The sequence below is a fragment of the Ailuropoda melanoleuca genome, chromosome 4 (assembly GCF_002007445.2).
Source record: "Ailuropoda melanoleuca isolate Jingjing chromosome 4, ASM200744v2, whole genome shotgun sequence".
NCBI classification, from domain to species: Eukaryota; Metazoa; Chordata; class Mammalia; order Carnivora; family Ursidae; genus Ailuropoda; species Ailuropoda melanoleuca.
The window spans coordinates 53,883,218-53,903,927 of NC_048221.1; the positions used below are offsets into that span (position 1 = coordinate 53,883,218).

The following is a 20,710-nucleotide window of genomic DNA, read 5'->3' on the forward strand; positions in this document are numbered from 1 at the left end:
CATTCCCCTGGTTATTCAGGCTCTTTTCTGTATTATTTATATTTCCATACAAATTTTAGGATTATTTCAGCCCTGTGAAAAATGTCGATGGTATTTTGATAGGGATTGCACTGAATATGTAGATTGCTCTGGGCAGCACAGGCATTTTAACAATGTTTAGTCTTCCAATCCATGAGCATGGAATGTTTTTCCATCTCTTTGTGTCTTTCTCAATTTCTTTCATAAATGTTCTGTAGTTTCTAGAGTACAGATCCTTTACGTCTTTTGTTAGGTTTATTCCTAGGTATCTTATGGTTTTTGGTGCAACGGGATCCATTCTTTAACTTCTCTTTCTTCAGTCACATTGTTAGTGTATAGAAATGCAACTGATTTCTGTGCATTGATTTCGTATCCTGACACGTTCCTGAACTGCTGTATGAGTTCCAGCAGTTTTTGGGTGGAGTCTTTTGGGTTTTCCACAGAAAGTATCATGTCATCTGTTAAGAGTGAGTTTGGGGGTGCCTCAGTGGCACAGCGGTTAGGCGTCTGCCTTCGGCTCAGGGCGTGATCCCGGCGTTCTGGGATCGAGCCCCACATCAGGCTCCCTCCGCTATGAGCCTGCTTCTTCCTCTCCCACTCCCCCTGCTTGTGTTCCCTCTCTCGCTGGCTGTCTCTATCTCTGTTGAATAAATAAATAAAATCTTAAAAAAAAAAGTTTGAGTTTGACTTCTTCTTTGCCAATAGATAAAGGGCTGGTATCCAAGATCTATAAAGAACTTATCAAACTCAATACCCCAAAAACAAATAATTCAGTCAGGAGATGGGCAGAAGGACATGAACAGACACTTCTCCAAAACAGACAAATGGTCAACAGACACATGAAAAATGTTCTGCATCACTCGACATCAGGGAAATACAAATCAAAACCACAATGAGATACCACCTTACACCAGTTAGAATGGCTAAAATTAACAAGACAGGGAACAACAAATGTTGATAAAGATGTGGAGAAAGGGAACCTTCTTACACTGTTAGTGGGAATGCAACCTGGTACAGCCATTCTGGAAAACAGTATGGCGGTTCCTCAAAACGTTGAAAACAGAGCTACCCTACAACCCAGCAATTGCACTCTGGGTATTTATCTCAAAGATACAGATGTAGTGAAAAGAAGGGCCACATGCACCCCAATGTTCATAGCAGCAACGTCCACAATACCCAAACTGTGGAAGGAGCCATGAGATGTCCTTCAATAGATGAATGGATAAAGAAGATGTGGTTCATGTATACAATGGAATATTACTAAGCCATCAGAAAGAATGAATACCCACATTTGCATAGACATGGGTGGAACTGGAGGGGATTATTAAGTGAAATAAGTCAAGCAGAGAAAGACAATTATCATATGGTTTCACTCATATGTGGAATATAAGGAATAGCACAGAGGACCATAGGGGAAGGGAGGGAAAACTGAAGGGAAAGAAATCAGAGAGGGAGACAAACCATGAGAGACTCTTGACTCTGGGAAACAAACTGAGGTTTGTGGAAAGAGAGGTAGGTAGGCGGGTGGGGTAACTGGGCGATGGGTATTAAGGAGGGCACGTGATGTGATGAGCACTGGGTGTTATATGCAAGTAATGAAGCATTGAACACTACACCAAAACTAATGATGTATTATATGTTGGCTAACTGAACATAATAAAAATAAAAAAATAAAACTTGAAAAAGGTATTTTAATAGAGATAGATATATTTTTCTAAATAGAAACAAATCTACTGAGATGATGGCCTTATTTTACGTATTTGCCAGTCTCTTTAATGTCTTACTTAAGAGAAAAGAGCTGGATTCCTATGTATACTACTCTATGCAATCTTTCATGAAATAGTATCATGGCTAAAGTATATGGAGAAAATTTGTTATCACACAGATATGTCAGGGGCACCTGAGTGGCTCAGTTGGTTAAGCATCTGCCTTCAGCCCAGGTCATGATCCCAGGGTCCTAGGATTGAGCCCTGCATCAGGCTCCCTGCTCAGCAGGGAGTCTGCTTCTCCTTCTGCCGCTTCCTGCTTGTGCTCACTTGCACTCTCTCTCTCTCCTTGTCAAATAAATAATCTTAAAAAAAATACAGATATGTCATGGGAAATGGAGGAGTATTTTTATGGCCTTTTATACTTAACTGACAGAATGACCCAAGCACCCCTAAACAACACACTTCTAAATAACACATGGGTCAAAATAGCAATCTCAAAAACTTATAACTATTCTGGACTAAATAAAAATAAAAATACAACTTGTCAAAATGTGTGCTATACAGTGAAATCTGTGCCTGCAGGGGGAATTTATAGCATTGAAGGCATATACTGGAAAAGAAGAAAGATCTAAAATCAATAATCTAAGGTTCCACCTTAAGGAATTAGAAAATAATGAGTCAATTAAGTCCAAAGCAAGCAGAAGTAAGAAATAATAAAAATTAGAGCATAAATCAATGAAATTGAAAAAAGAAACTCTATAGAGAAAAATCAATGGAACCAAAATCCGGTTGTTTGAAATGATCAATAAAATTGATAAATCTCTTACTATAAATGAGAGAGGTCATCACTACTGATCCAGGCATGTAAAAGGGTAATAAAAAGAATATTAGGAACAACTCTAAACTCATAAATTTGATAATTTGAAATGAAATGGACTAATTCCTTCAAAGACATGAACTACCAAAACCCACACAAAGAGAAACAGATGATATGAATGGGTCTACATCTATTAAAATAAATTGAGTCAATAACTAAAATGTTCCACAAAGGAGAAAGCAACAAGCCTGGATGATTTCACCGGTGAATTCTACCAAACATTTAAGGAAGAAATTATACCAATTCTTCACAATATCTTTCAGAAAATAAAAGCAGAGGGAAGACTTTCTAACTCATTCTATGAGGAAGAATTACCCTAATACAAAAACAAGATAAAGGTATTACAAGAAAGGAAACTACAGAACAATATGTCATACGAATATAGATGCAAAAATCTTCAACGAAATATCAGCAAGTCAAATCCAACAATGTGTAAAAAGATGTATATGCCATGACCAAGTGGGACTCATTCTAGGTGGGAAAAATTGGTTCACTTTGAAAATCAATAAACACTATCCATCATATCAACAGGCTATAGGAAAACATCATATAATTATGTCAATGGATGCAGAAAAAGCATTTGACAAAATCTAACACCCATTTATGATAAAAACTTTCAACAAGTTAGCAGTGGAGGGATACTTCCTCATTCTGATAAAGAGTAACTACAGAACACATACAGCTAACATCATACTTGATGGTGAGAAACTAGATGGCTTTCCCCTACAGTTAGGAATAAGGTAAGATGTCCCTTTTCACAACTTTTATTCAATATCATGCTAGAAATCCTAACTAATGTAATAATATGAAATGACAAAGACATGGAAAGGCAATAAAAGGCATACAGACTGGAAAGAAAGAAACTAAATTGTCTTTGCAGATGACAAAATTAAGTAGAAAATGCCACTGCATCAACAAAAAACTCCTGTAACTAATAGCTGATTAAAGCAAGGTTGCAGAATATAGGGTTAATAGATGAAATATCACCAATGAATAATTTTTAAAATTTGAAATTAAATCCACTTTACCATTTACATTGGCATAAAAGAAAGAAAAGTTAAGTATAAATCTAGCAAATATATGCACAGGATCTATTTGAGAAATTCTACAATATGCTGATAAAAAAAATCAGAGAAGATCTAAATAAATGTAGAGATAGTCCAGGTTGACAGAAAGGAAGACTCGATACTGTTAAGATGCTTATTCTTTGATCTTGATCTTTCCATTCAAAATAATCCCAATTAAAATCTCAGCTAATACTTCATGGATACTGACAAATTCTTTCTAAAAGCTTATCTGGAAATTTAAAAAAGATCCAGAATAAACATAAAAATACTGCAGAAGAATTAAGGCTGACACTATCCAATTTCAAGTCTTACTATAAAGCTAAGTAATCATGATGACATGGTGAAAGAACTGACAAATAGATTCATGGGAAAGAACTGGGAGCCCAGAACAAGACCAACAAAAATACAGTCAACTGATTTTTTACAAAGGAGCAAAGGCAATCCAGTGGAGAAAGAATAATGTTTCCAAAACTTGATACAGGAACAACTGGGCATTCATATGACAAAAATTAATTTAGATACAGACTTTACAACTTCACAAAAGTTAATTCAAAATGGACCACAGACCTAAATATGTAAGTAAAAAATATAGAACTTCTGGAATACACGCAGGAAAATCTGATGACTTTGTGTTTGGTGAAGAGATTTTAGATTCAACACCAAAAGCATAATTTACAAAAGAAAAAAAATTAGACTTTACCAAAATTAAAAGCTTCTGATCTCTGAATGATACTGTTAAGTGAATAAAAAATAAGCCACATCATTTTCAAATAACATATATAATAATGGACTTGTGACCAAAACATACAAGAACCCTTAATACTCAACAAGAAGATAACACAGGTCTGTATATAGTTGGCCTCAAAGGACTATATATATTTGCACACTTTAAAAGCTACTGCCTGAGAGTCGGCTCTTTGCCTGAAAAGAGACTCCTCCCCTTGGAACACCGGCAGGTCTCAGCACACCCTCAATAATGGGAACATATCAAGAATAAATCAGGTGGTTTAGACAGTCACAAAGGTTTGAAAGACAACTAAGAGCTAAGGCAAGGTTGAATGAGAAGTTTCATTACCTACACAAGGCCACTCATTAAGACTTAGAGAAGTAGCTATTGTACCTGATATACAGAAACCAATAATGAGAGTCAAGCAAAATGAGAACAGAGAAATTTGTTCTAAATGAAAGAACAAGACAAAACCTCAGAAAAAGACATTAATGATATGAAGTTAGGAGGCCTACCTGATAACGAATTTAAAGTAATGGTGGCAAAGATGCTCACCTAACTTGGGACAAGAATGGACGAACACAGTGAAAACTTCAACAGATAGAAAATATAAGAAAGTATCAAACAGAAGATACAATAACTGAAATGAGAAATAACATTAGAGGCGTTCAACAACAAATTGGGTTAAGCAGAAGAATGGATTAGTGAGCTGGAAAGCAAAGCAATGGAACTCACCACAATACAGCAGCAAACAAACAAACAAAAAGAAATTTGAAAATTGAAGATAACTTGAGGGACCGCTGGAACAATATCAAGCAGAATAACATTCACATTGTAAGAGTCCCAGAAAGAACAGAGAGACAGGAAGAGGCAGAAAACTTATTTGAAGAAGTAATGGTTGAAAACTTCCCTAACGTAGAGAAGGAAACAGACATCCAGATCCAAGAAGCCCAGAGAGTTCCAAGTAAGATGAACCCCAAAAAAGCCATACCAAGACATTAGTTTAATTTAATTTAACTATAATTAAAATGTCAGAAGTTAAAGAGAGAATTTTAAAAGCAGGAAGAAAACAACAAATTGTTACATACAAGGGAAAACCCATAAGGCAATCAGCTGATTCTCAGCAGAAACTTTGCAGGCCAGCAGACAGTAGCACAGCCTATGCTGAAAGGAAAAAAAAACGCTGAAAGGAAAAATAAACTTCCAACCACGAATATATCTTCTATGGCAAGGATATAAAGAGAGATAAAGATACAGAGTTCAGGATATAAAGAGAGATAAAGGGTTTTCCAGACAAGCAAAAGCTAAAAGAGCTTATCACTACTAAGCCTTACAAGAAATGTGTTGGAATGTGTTCAAATTTAAGTTGCTATCAACTTAAAATATACAGTCATATATATAGGATGATATATGTGAACCTCACAGTGACCACAAAAAAACTTATAGTAAATACACAAAAGAAAATTAGAAAGGAATCTAAATGTAACATTAAAGAAAGTCATCAAACCACAAGGAGAGAGAAAGAGGAGGAGAATAGAGAGGAACTACAAAAACAGCCAGAAACAACAAAATGGCAATGAATAAATACCTATCAATAATTACTTTAATGTAGGTGGATTAAATTCTGCAGTCAAAAGACATAGAGTGGCTAATTGGATTAGAAAACAACACATATGTATATACTGCCTACAAGAGACTCACTTCAGCAGTAAGGACACACAGCGACTGAAAGTGAAGGAATGAAAGAAGATATTCCATGCAAATAGAAATGAAAAGAAAGCTAGTGTAGCTATACTCCTATGAGGCCAAACAGACTTTAAAACAAAGACTGTAATAAAAAACAAAGAAGGGCACTACATAATGATAAAGGGGGTCAATCCATCAAAAAAGTAGATTTATAAATATAAACGCACCCAACATAGGAGGACCAAAATATATAAAGCAAATATTAACAGACCTAAAAGGAGAAATGGACACAGGGTGCCTGGATGGCTCAGTTGTTAAGCGTCTGCCTTTGGCCCAGGGCGTGGTCCCAGGGTCCTGGGATCGAGCCCCACATTGGGCTCCCTGCTCCACTGGGAGCCTGCTTCTTCCTGCAAATCAATCAATGTGATAAGTTACATTAGTAAAATGAAGGGTAAAAATCATATGATCATCTCAGTAGATGCAGAAAAAGCATTTGACAAAATTCAATATCCCACTCCCCCTGCTGGGTTCCCTCTCTCTCTGGCCATCTCTTTCTGTCAAATAAATAAATAAAATCTTTTTTTTAAAAAAAAAAGGAGAAATGTATAGCAACACAATAATAGTAGAGGAGCTTAACATTCCACTTACAATGGATAGATCATCCAGACAGAAAATCAGTACAGAAATATTGGCCTTAAATGACACATTAGACCAGACGGACTTAACGTATATATACAGAACATTCCATCCAAAAGCAGCAGAATACTTCTCAAGTGCACATGGAACATTCTCCAGGATAGATCATGTTAGGCTAGAAAACAAGTCTCAATAAATTCAGAAAGACTGAAATCCTATCAAGCATCTTTTCTGATCACAATGGTATGAAACTATAAATCAATTACAAGAACAAAACTGGACAAATATGTAAAGATTAGACAGCATGTTACTAAACAACTATTAGGTCATAAAAGAAATCAAACAAGAAATTAAAAAATAGAGACAAATGAAAACAGAAATACAACACACCAAAATCTGTGGGATACAGCAAAAGCAATTCTAAGAGGGAAGTTCATAGCAATCCAGGCTTATTTCAAGAAACAAAATAAATCTCAAATAAACAACTTAACTTTCACCGAAAGAAACTAGAAAAAGAAGAACAAACAAAAATTACAGGCCGATATTCCTGATGAACATAGATGCAAAAATCCTCAACAAAATATCAGTAAACAAAATTCAACATACATTAAAAGGTTCATACACAATGATCAACTGGAATTTATTCCAGGGGGGCAAGGATGGTACAACACCTGCAAATCAATCAATGTGATAAGTTACATTAGTAAAACGAAGGGTAAAAATCATATGATCATCTCAGTAGATGCAGAAAAAGCATTTGACAAAATTCAATATCCATTTAAATAAAAACTCTCAGTACTTGAACTGGCCTCAACATAATAAAGGTCATAAATCACAAGCTCACAGCTAATATCATATTCAATAGTGAAAAACGGAAAGCTTTTCCTCCGTGATGAAGGAACAAGAAAAAAACGCCAACACTACCCACTTTTATTCAACATAATACTGGAAGTCCTGCACAACCAATTAGGCAAGGAAAAGAAATAAAAGGCATGAAAATTGGAAAGGAAGAAGCAAAACTGTCACTATTTGCAGATGACGTGATACTATATACAGAAAACCCTAAATACCACATCAAAAAACCTGTTAGAATAAGTGAATTCAGTGAAATTGCAGGATACCAAATTAATATATAAAAATTGGTTGAATTTCTATAAAATACATCTATTTCTATACACTAATAATGAAGTATCCGAGAAATCAAGAAAACAATCCCATTTACGGTCACATCTAAAAGAATAAAGTGCCAACACCCGTTGTTTCTTGCAACCCTCTTGCACTGTTGGTGAGAACACAAACTGGTGCATCCACTGTGGAAAACAGTATGGAGGTTCTTCAAGAAGTTTAATATAATCATTCTATGATCCAGCAATTGCACTACTAGGTACTTACCCAAAAAATACAAAAATACTAATTCAAAGGGATACATGCGCTCCAATGTTTATAGCAGCATTATCTACTATAGCCAAATTATGGAAACAGCCCAAATGTCCATCATCTGATGAATGGATAAGGAAGATGTGGTATATATATGTATATATACACACAATGGAATATTACTCAGCCATAAAAAGGAATGAAATCTTGCCATTTGCAATGACGTGGTTGGAGCTAGAAAGTATTATGCTAAGCGAAATAAGTCGGTCAGAGAAAGACAAATACCATATGATTTCACTCATATGTGGAATCTAAGAAACAAAACAAATGAGCAAAGGGGGAAAAAAGGAGAGAGGCAAACCAAGAAAGAGACTCCTAACTATAGAAAACAAACTGGTAAAAACAAAACAAACAACACACACGCACGCGCACACACACACACACGCACGCACACACGCACGCACACACACACGCACACACACACACACAGAAAGAAAACAAACTGGTTATGGGGAGAGGTGGGTGAAGGGAATGTGTTAAATAGGTGATGGGGATTAAGGAATGCACTTGTGATGAGCACCAGGTTTGAACGTGTTGAATTGCTATATTGTACACTTGAAACTAATATTACACTGTATGTTAACTAAGTAGAATTTCAATAAAAACTTAAAGAAAGAATAAAGGGCCTAGGAATAAATTTAAGCAAGGAGAACCAAATGGGAAAAGGTATTTGCAAATGATGTATATGTTAAGGGGTTAATATCTAAAATAAATAAAGAACTCATACAACTCAAAAGCAACAAACAAACAAACAATCCAATTAAAAATGGGCAGAGGCCTTAAACAGACATTTTTCCAAAGAAGACATATAGATGGCCAAAAGACACATGAAAAGATGTTTAAAACCATTAATCATCAGGAAAATTCAAATCAAAACCATAACGAAATATCACCTCCACCAGTCAGAGTGGCTACCATCTAAAAGACAAGAAATAACAAGTGTTAGTGAAGATACGGAGAAAAGGGAACCCTCTTGCACTGTGGGCAGAAATGTGAATTGGTGCAGCCACTATGAAAACAGTATAGAGGTTCATCAAATAATTAAAAATAGAACTACCATATGATCCAGTAACCCCAGTTCTGGGTATTTATATGAAGAAAACAAAAACACTAACCTGAAAAGATACCTGCACCCCATGTTCACTGCAGCACTATGTACAATAACCAAGATATGGAAGCAGCCTAATAGCTCATCAATGGATGAATGGATACAGAAATTGTGGTGCATATATACACAATGGAATATTATTCAGCCATAAAAAGAATGAAAACTTGTCATTTGTGACAACATGGATGGACATGGAGGAAATTATGGTAAGTGAAAATAAGTCAGAAAGACAAATACCATATAATATCACTTGTAGGTGGAATCTAAGAAACAAAAACAAAAGCCAAGCTCGCAGATGCAGAGAATATATTGAGGGTTGCCAGCGATAGGGGTGTGTGGGTGGGAGAAATGGGTGAAGGAAGTCAAAAAGTACAAACTTCCAAAATAAAATAAATAAGCCATAAGGATGTAATGTACAGTATGGGAACTCTAGTTAATAAGCCTGTATTACATACTTGAAAATTGCTAAGTTATCATAAGAAAAAATTCTGTAACAATGAATGGTGACAAATGTTAGGTAGACTTATTGCCTGAAACTAACACAATGTTGTATGTCAATTACGCCTCAGTAGAAAAAGATGGCATCATATCAGTTGAAGGTGAACTGTGATGAGTTAAAGATGTATCTTATAAACCCCGGATTAATCAACACTGTGTAAAACTAAAGAGGACTACCAATAGCCAATTATGAAGATAAAATTGAGTCATTAGATACACAATTAATGCCCCCCAAAAAAGGCAAAAAGGGGGAGAACCAAAGAAAAAACATATGAAAACATGTGACATGTAGAAGACAAATACTAAGATGACAGATTGAAACCTACAATATCAATAATCTCATTATACGTAATGGTGAAGCACCCAATTAAAAGACGGGAATTGAAAAATTAGATTTACAAAGCCAAAGCTAATTCCAAACTGTCTTTAAGAAATCTCTTTTGAACAGAAAGGTAAGTTTAAAGTAAAAGGATGAAAATAACACTTAAAAGAAGCCTATAGGGGCTATATTGATATAAAACAGATTAGATTTCTGTACAACAACTATTATCAAGAGTAAAGCAGGACACTTCACAATGATAAAAGAGTCACTGCATCAAAAGTAGTAGAAATTCTAAGTGTTTATGCAGGTATTAACTAAATCTTCAAAATACTGAAGCAAAAAAAATGGTAAGAACAGAAAGAAGAAACAGACAAATTCACAGCTATTATCAAAGATTCAAAACTCTTCTCTCAATGATAGAAAAAGTAGGCAGAAAATTATCAAGTGTGTGGATGATGTGAACAACCCTGTAAGCTAATACAATGTTACTGACATTGATAGAACTCTCCACATAACAACAGCAGAGTATATATTCTTTTCTAGTGTACACAGAATATTCACCAAAAAACACAATAGATTCTGAGGCATAAAACAAATATCAATAAATCTAATAGGCTGAAATTATGTTTTGTTTTTTTTTAAATGATTTTTTATTATATTATGTTAGTCACCATACAGTACATCCCCAGATTCCGATGTAAAGTTCGATGCTTCATTAGTTGTGTAAAACACCCAGTGCACCATGCAATACGTGCCCTCCTTACCACCCATCACTAGTCTATCCCATTCCCCCACCCCCCTCCCCTCTGAAGTCCTGGTAGAANCAATACGTGCCCTCCTTACCACCCATCACCAGTCTATCCCATTCCCCCACCCCCCTCCCCTCTGAAGTCCTGGTAGAGGGGATGAAATTATGTTTTTTTACCACAATGGAATTAAACAAGAAATCAATAATAAAAGATGCCTGGAAAATATTCATATATTGATAAATGACAAAATGAATTTCTAAATAACACATGATACAAGGATTCACTCAAAAGGGATATTAGGGAATTTTTATAAATGAAGGAAAATGGAAATATGTATGATGAAGTTAAAACTGTGCTCAGGTAGAAATGTATAATTTTAAATAGCTATATTATAAAAAAAATGGTCTCAAGACAATGATGTAAGTTTCTACTATGAGAACCTGGGAAAGAAAAGAAAATTAAATCCAAAGTTTAAACGAAAGGATTAAAATCATAGTGCTAAGACAGAAATCAATTGGAGGTGGTATTCCATAGAGAAATGAGTAAAAACAAAAGTCAATTCTTTGAAAATATCAAGACAATTGACTAAGCTCTAGTTAAACGAGGACAAAAAGAATAGGAGTAGACTAAAAATCAGGAAAGGGAAGGGAGACATTACTACAGAGCCAATAATTATTAAGGAATAATTAAGGATTTTCAACAAGCCTGCCAGATAAATAATTTGGGGAAAAATGGTCTTTTAAACAAATGATGCTAGGACAATTGACTATTCATATGCAAAAGAATTAAGTTGGACTCTTTCATCACACCATAACCAAAAATTGTTTTAAAATGTATCATGGGCAGAAGATATGAACGACACTTTTCCAATGAAGACATACAAATGGCTAACAGACACATGAAAAAATGTTCAAAATCATTAGCCATCAGGGAAATTCAAATCAAAACCATACTAGGATACCACCTCATGCCAGTAAGAATGGCAAAAATTGACAAGGCAAGAAACAACAATTGTTGGAGTGGATGTGGAGAAAGGGGATCCCTCTTACATTGTTGGTGGGAATGCAAGTTGGTACGGCCACTTTGGAAAACAGTGTGGAGGTCCCTTAAAAAGTTAAAAATTGAGCTACCCTATGATCCAGCCATTGCACTACTGGGTATTTACCCCAAAGACACAGACGTAGTGAAGAGAAGGGCCATATGCACCCCAATGTTCATAGCAGCATTGTCCACAATCGCTAAATTGTGGAAGGAGCCAAGATGCCCTTCAACAGATGACTGGATTAAGAAGATGTGGTCCATATATACAATGGAATATTACTCAGCCATCAAAAAGAACAATTTCACAACATTTGCTGCAACATGGACAGGACTGGAGGAGATAATGCTAAGCAAAATAAGTCAAGCAGAGAAAGACAATTATCATATGGTTTCACTCATTTATGGAACATAAGAAGTAGTAAGATTGGTAGGAGAAGAAAAGGAAGAAGGAAGGGGGAGTAAACAGAAAGGGGAATGAACCATGAGAGACTATGGACTCTGGGAAACAAACTGAGGGCTTTAGAGGGGAGGGGGGTGGGGGATTGGGCTAGGCCGGTGATGGGTATTAAGGAGGGCACGTATTGCATGATGCAATGGGTGTTATATGCAAGTAATGAATCATGGAACTTTACATCAAAAACTTGGGATGTACTGTATGGTGACTAACATAACATAATAAAAAATTATTATTAAAAAAAGAAAAAATGTATCATAATCTCGTAAGAAAAACTGAAACTATAAACCTCTTGGAGGAAGATACTGGAGTAAATTTTCCTGACTCTGGGTTAGGTAAAGCCCTCTTCTTCTTCTTCTTTTTTTTTTTTTTAAGATTTTATTTATTTATTTGACACACAGACAGCCAGTGAGAGAGAGACAAGCAGGGGGAGTGGGAGAGGAAAAAGCAGGCTCCCAGCAGAGGAGCCTGATGTGGTGTTTGATCCCAGAACGCCGGGATAACGCCCTGAGCTGAAGGCAGACGCTTAACGACTGAGCCACCCAGGAGCCCCTAGGTAAAGCCTTCTTAAATACACCATCAAATGTGTAAGTAATGAAAGAAAAGGAACATATATTGGTAGAGTTACCATATGACCCAGCCCTTTCACTCCTAGGTTTATAATCATGAGAATTGAAAACAGGTGTTCGAACAATACTTTTATATTAATGCTCATAGCAGTGTTATTCATAATAATCAAAAAAAGGAAACAATTCAAATGGAACTATGGAACAACTGGTGAATGGAAAAACAAAATACGGTATATACATACAATAGAATATTATTTGCAGACAAAAAAGAATGAAATACTGATACATGCTGCATGGATGGACCTTGAAAACATTATACTAAGTGAAAAAAGCCAGTCACAAACCATCATAAGCTATATGATCTCATTTATATGAAATGTCTGCAATAGGTAAATCTATAAATACAGACATGGATTAGTGGTTGAGAAACTCTCAGGTTGAGAGAAAATGAGAAATTATTTCTAAAGAAAAGAGATTTCTTTTTAGGATTATAAAAATCTTCAAAATTAATTGTGGTGATGGGTACATAATTCAGTGAATATATTAAAATCTATTGAATGGTATACTTTAAATGGGTACATTTAATTAGTATGGTATATGAATTATATGGTATGTTGAACTGTATGATATATGAATTATACCTCAATGAACTTATTTTTTCTGAATCATTTTTCTTTTATTTTTTTACACTGCTATAAACATCTTTATTACATGTGTGCTTTTAAAAAATATATCATACATATAACACTGTGTAAATTTAAGGTGTGAAACATGTTGATACATTTATATGTTGGAAGATGACTGCCATTGTACCAACAGTTAGCACCTCTATCCTGTCACATAATTATCATTTTTTGTGTGTGGGTTGGATAATTGAGATCTGGACTCTTAGCAAGTCCGATTATAATACAATATTGTTGTCTATGTTCACTATACCATGCAATAGATCTCTAAGACTTATTTGCTACTAGTTGCAAGTTTGTATCCCTTTTTTTAGGATTTTACTTATTTATTTGAGAGAAAGTGAGTGAAAGAGAGAGAGAGAGCACAAGAGAGGGAGGGTCAGAGAGAGAAGCAGACTCCCTGCTGAGTGGAGAGCGCAATGTGGGGCTTGATCCCAGGACTCTGGAATCATGACCTGAGCTGAAGGTGGACACTGAACCGAATGAGCCAATCGGATACCCCGCAAGTTTGTATCCTTAAACAACATCTCTCCTATTCCCCCATTCCTCAGCCCCTGGTAACTGCCATTTTACTCTGTTCTTATGAGTTTGGCTTTTTTTAGATTCCATATATCGGTGATATCATACAGTATTTGCCTTGACTTACCTCACTTATCATAACATCCTCAAGATCTAGCCACATTGTTGCAAGTTGAAGGATTTCCTTCTTTCTCATGGCTGAACAAATATGCCATTGTATACCTATATATACCAAATCTTATTTATCCAATCATCCATTCACGGGTACTTAGGTTGCTTTTGTACCTTGGCTATTGTGAATAATGCTGCAAAGGACATGAGAGTGCATATATCTTGATATCCTGATTTTGTGTTCTTTGTGTATATACAGAGACGTGGAATTGTTGGATCATTTTTAGATCTATTTTAACCTCCATATTGCAGATACATAAAAAGATGCTCAGCATCACTCACCATCAGAGAAATGCTGATAAAATATCACCTCACACCTGTTAGAATGATTATCTTCAAGCAGATAAATGTTGGCCAGGATGTGGAAGAAAGGATCCCCTCATATACTGTTAGTAGGAATGTAAATTGGTACAGGCACTATGGAGATCAATAAACTTGCTTTAAAGTTTTATTTATTTACTAATCTCTACACCTAATGTGGGACTTGAACTTACAATCCTGAGATTAAGAGTCACGTGCTCTTCCAACTGAGCCAGCCAGACACCGCAATAAACTTGCTTTAAAATTAGTTTAGAGACAAGCTTCAAACATTTTGCTGTGACAGACTTGGCAATGGAGAAGTTTTTTTAAAAGACATAAACCACCACAGGTCACTCAAGAAGAAATATGTAAGTTGACTAGCCCATGGCTATCCAAGGAATTGAATTAACAATTAAAAAATTCCCACAAAGGAGAATCCATCTGAGATGCAGTTAGTGGTGAACCATACCAAATATTTAAGGAAGAAATAATACAAATGTAATAAAACATCTTCCAGAAAATACAAGAGGAGGACACATTCTCAACTTATTTAAGGCAAGCATTACCTTGATACAAAATCAAGGATATTAAAAAAAAAAACAACTAAACTAAAATTCCTCATGAACATACACAAAAAAATTCATAAAAAGAATACACAGAATTCGGCAATACATTAAAAAATCATAACCACTGAAAGCGTCATTAAAGAGACATGAAATACTTAGGAATAATTTTAACAAAACTTGGAAGATCTGTACACCAAAATCCACAAATTTATTGGGAGATACTTTAAAAGACCAAAATAGCAATTCAGTCATGTCATCAGACTCCACTTCTGATTCTTGTTCTCTTGCTATTTCCACCAAATCTGCAGTTTCTTCCTCCCCTGAAGTCTTGAACCCTCAATTTGTATAAATGGAGTATCTATGAAGTGCAATAAAACAAGTTATGCCTGTAGTTCTCGTCATAGTTCTCCAGCTAAAATTGTGCCTCCCGTAGAGAATATTACTTAATACACCCATAGCCCCAAACCCAATGTATGATCAGTTGTGCCTTATAAATGCCTTTTGTATGTTTAAATTAATTTATAGATGACAAATGTAATAACAATGGTGGGGAATTTGACACATATAATAATGACAAACCAAAGTTTGCTCTTTCATAAATCTAAGGTGCATTCATATGTGCTGACATTAATCATATTGCTTATACATCACCTCCACCCTAGTTGATGTACATTATTATTCTCGTGGTACACATGAAAAAGTGTGTGTGCCCTTCCGTCTTTCCCTTCACATTGTAATCTGTTCCACCCAAAAGACCAAGAGCACACAAACTTGTATTGGGGTCTTAGTAAGGGGATTCTTCCTTCCATTATACCCTCCACTTCCTTTGTGACCACTGGATCCAGTGAAATGACCTTACCCTTCTTCATTAATTGGTGACCCACTTGATGATATTATCATATGATTATCCACGATTTGGATAAATGCAGTATGTTCACAGTGATTGCTTTTTTTTGATCAGGGTATTAGAGAGTCTTAGCTGCCATCCATACTTTTCTGACAGCTTCACTCTCAGGTTCAAGAGCTCATGGTGGTAACTTTTCAAAATGAATGCTCAGATTTCTTTTTCTTTTTTTTTTAAAAAGGATTTTTAAAATTTATTTATTTGATAGAGAGAGAGCACAGATGGGGGGGAGGCAGAGGGAGAGAGAATCTGAAGCAGACTCCCCGCTGAGCACAGAGCCTGATGTGGGGTTCGATCTCCTGACCCTGAGCCAAAATCAAAAGTCAGAGACTTAATGTCTGAGCCACCCAGGCACCCCTGAATGCTTAGATTTCTATTTGGCATTTCTTACTAAATTGCATTTTGTTTTATTTTGTTTTCCCCTAATCTGCTAATAGCCTTTCCCTCATATTTCACAAAATGATCTCTCCAGATGACCTATTTCAAAATTTTCTTCCATTTTATTTTCTCTGTGGTATTATGTCATTTCAAGTATCTCTGAGGGCAGCCAGTTTTCTCCACTATATAAAATGAGATTTTTTGGTGCCTGGTACATTGGTAAGTCAGGTACCATCTCAACATCAATTATTCCTAAGAGCCTTTTTTGAGAAAGGTCTCCTAGATCATTCTGCTAATGGGGAAAAGATTATTTTCTGGCACCCTGATCTCCTAAACAGTGGTATGAATTCAGGTAATGAATCATGGCTACGAGAGGACACACTAGTGGAATTTCTTTTAGTTTGTTTTTATGAAATGTTCATATCTACTAGAATGCTTTATAATAAAAATAATATAGTATACTGCACAGAAATAGCTATACATCCTTATAATATTTGCAAACAAATACAAAATGTGTATATGTGGGGGGCGTGCTTCGTCAATAGTTTTGTGTGATCCACCAAGTTTGGAGACAGCTGGATGATTAGAGTAACAGTTTCTGTTGTCTCTCCTACACTTCGTGGAGGAAATACAGTGGAGGCTCATGAGTGCATCTAATTGTGTCACTTAATCAATACTGGGCAAAAGGAGATTAATTTTTCTTGTGCTTCCTATGGAATATCTCCTCTAGAAAAACAAGAGTTTCCAGTGGTCTTTTTCTTCTTTTTTAAGCAATCATATCATTTACTCAAAGGAAAAGGGTCTCTTTCAATATACCAAGTAGTAAAGGAAAAGAGATGGGTAAGCAGGAGAGGTCAACAAGGATGGAGACAAATCTGGAAACTCTGTCTTATATGGAACAGTGGGGAAAACTGGGCTCTTTGCCTGGAAAAAAAAAGCTTTAGTAGGCACATAATCGTCATCCTCTGCTAATTTAAGATGCTACAAGAAGAGGGTATAGATTTGCTCTGTTTGGTTTCAATGAGCAGACACTAAGACCACAGGTTACTAGAAGATCATTGAGTTTCAGAATAAGAAACTTCTAGTAGGTGCAATTGCCCACATATGGGATCAGGCTGATTCACGAGGAGGAATGAAAACTAGGAGTTTATTTTTAGACCCTCTTATTACAGGTTGGCCTCCCAGGAGGAAGACTCAGAGAAAGAGATTAGCTGCAGGAGCCAGTAGTTCTAAAGCAATGACCATCTGAACCACGATTTCCTGAATATTAGAGCAAGTTCATGGCAACTACACGCTCCTGCCTTTCTTAATCATTTCTATTTGTAGGACCTGCAGTCCCCTTAGTAACACTGAAAATAATGGGAGTCCTAAGCCCTAATAGAGATGATTGAAATATGCTACTTGACCACTTTTACAATGTTACATATTTATAAAACTCTTTTTAAACTATTCATAAATTTTCAAACTAAATTAAAGCAAAGCTTGTATTCACGGGAATTACACATGAGAATTTTATAATTTTCATTTTATTTTATACCATTCTTTTAAAATGTTATCTTTAAATATTATTATATATCTAATTAGTGTTATTCTTTTAAAATGTTATCAGTATCTATTTCAATACAGGAAACAATTTATAGGAAATATGTATATTTCATAAGTACATAAAAGACATTAAAGACCACTTAGGGCTGTGTGCTTAATGATATCATCATGACTGTAAAACTCAGAGACAGCTGGAAAATTAGATTAATATTTTTCTGTTATTTCTTCTGGGCATATCACAGAAGTAAACTCTAATTTGCTGAATGTGTGATTGGAGAAAATTGTATCACTTTATTTGTTCAATACTTTGGAGAAAGATACACACACACACACACACACACACACACACAATGGAATATTACTCAACCATCAAAAATGAAATCTTACCATTTGCAACGACATGTATGGAACTAGAGGGTATTATGCTAAGAGAAATAAGTCGATCAGAGAAAGACAATTATCATTTGATTTCACTCATATGTGGAATTTAAGAAACAAAACAGAGGATCATAGGAGAAGGAGGGGGAAAATAAAATAAGATGAAATCAGAGGAGAAAAACCATAGAAGACTCTTAACTACAGGAAACAAACTGAGGGTTGTGGGAGGGGAGGTGGGTGGGGAGATGGGGTAACTGGGTGATGGGCATTAAGGAGGGCACGTGATGGAGTGAGCAGTGGGTGTAAGATGCACCTGATGAATCACTAAAGTCTACCTCTGGAACTACTAATACACTCTATGTTAATTAATTAAATTTAAAAAAATAAATAGATGTGGAGGGGATAGAACAAAAAAAGAGATTAACTTTTTCTAATGCTATTAATGAATTTCTGTTTTATAAAATCAAAAATTCCCAAAGGATCTAAAACAAGTGCCCATCTTGGATGTGACTCTTTAAATGTGATCTCATGTTGATAGCAACTACACATAATAGAAGTACTTGTCAAGTACCTGTGAAAATATTTGAGCCTTACATTCTTGATTTATAGATGACAAATCTGTGAAAATATGTGTCTAGATCCATTTTAAAATGTTATGTACCTCATATTTCTAAGGCTTGAATTAAAGTAAATACTTGCATTGCACAGGGAAAATATGCCTTGAATAGGGCCATTACCTAGCTCTCTAGTATAAATTTTATTACATTTGGTCCTCATGAGATATCAGTGGTTACTTGAAAGAATTGCATGCTTGAACTTCTGTGGAGAAACAGATTTCAGGGTGGAGTGGATACCAGTCTTCTGATTAAAACCTTTCAAGAAAATGACCCGGAATCTATTTAAATTGCTGTTATGTTTCCTACCCTGGTACCATGTGCCAAAGAATAGAAAGAAAAGAATTCTGGGAATGTGTTCCTGAAAATGATTGAAACTTGATTCCGCTCACTTAAAAGTCCCCCCTGCCCCGCCTCTGGCATAATAATGAAAATATACATAGGATGTGAAATTGTCTTGAGGGATTCTGAGAAAAGAGTAAAATTCCACCAATGCCCTATGAACATAGTTTGTTAAAACGATGTACTATTTTGGTAATTGTTTCTCCTCTCTCTCTAGGCAGGGAAAGAGCTAGGGAATTAATAAAGAATTGCATCAATTCTCCTAAGCCACACGTATGAGGAACTAAATAATAATAAAAACAATAGCTAACATCTCTATAGCAATCCCTATGCATCAGGCACTTGTCTATGTTTGATATATTGACTTAATCTGTTTATTCTCATAATATCTTTAGGATATAGGGACTATAGTTATCCTTGTTTTACATGCAAGATAACTGAAGCTCAGATGTGTTAAAGTGGCTGCTCAGGGTCACACTTGCACCAAACATCAGATCATACATTTACGTTCAAGCTGCCTGACTTTACGACCATTCTTACCAACATTTAGTCTTTATATATGGAAACTATTTGGTCTGGAAATAAATCAGAATCAGAATAAAGACAGTGGTGAACTAATGTAACTGTGTGCCTGGTTAGCTCATGGACTCCTTTTGCTTGGAAGGGCCTGATTTCCACTTTCAGGCAATTCCCCTCACTGTAGTTCTACAAGAGTTATAGAGCTCTTACAATAGACCCAGCATTTTTATGAGGTTTCTGTAGGTACAAAGGCAAATTGGCTATTTTTACTGTAGGGGAAAACTCAGGTACTATGTGAGCCCAGCAATGGAATACACAATCCAGTGAAGACTAGGAAGCGACAAAACTAGGGAAATACAGGGGATGGCTTTCAGGAGGATGTTCGAGTGGTCTTGTGCACTAAAGTGTAGGAAGCAGCACATTGGAATTACTCCAGCTATTCTGAGAACGGCAATAGCGCTGGTTGAACTGATGATGTTGTTCATATTTGTGATAGTTTTTCTTGAGCTTCTCCTCAGGCATCTACTACATGCTTATTTTCCACCATAAACGTGAATAAAAATAACAAGCATTCCAGTTTTATTGACATAAGGAATGTCTTTTTCTCCAAAGTTGAAATTGGGATCATAGTCAACACCATTCTTCTTGTCTTCCACATCAACACCCTGTTTCTTGAGCACAGGCCTAAGCCAACTGACCTGATCATTGGTCACTTGGCCCTAATCCATATAGTCATGCTACTAACCCATAGGATTCATGGCTACAGACATCTTGGGATCCCAAAAAATTGGGGATGACATAAAATGTAAATCTGTTATCTATTTGTAAGATTGATGAGGGGCCTACTTTTTTGTACTACCTGCCTGTTGAGTGTCACCCAGGCCTTCACCCTG

The 20,710-nt window shown here is 35.8% G+C and overlaps 1 long non-coding RNA gene across 2 annotated transcripts in view; it reads right to left on the reverse strand.

The window, feature by feature from the left end:
- The window catches only part of LOC117801936, a 54,796-nt gene that overhangs the window by 23,451 nt on the left and 10,635 nt on the right, over positions 1-20,710 (reverse strand). The window contains exon 3 of one of the 2 annotated variants that reach the window (XR_004624788.1): positions 15,241-15,495. The exons of the other annotated variant lie outside the window; for it this stretch is intronic. This is a non-coding gene — a long non-coding RNA (uncharacterized LOC117801936). Of the gene's footprint in view, positions 1-15,240; positions 15,496-20,710 lie in introns of those variants that run through there. 2 annotated transcript variants of the gene reach the window in all.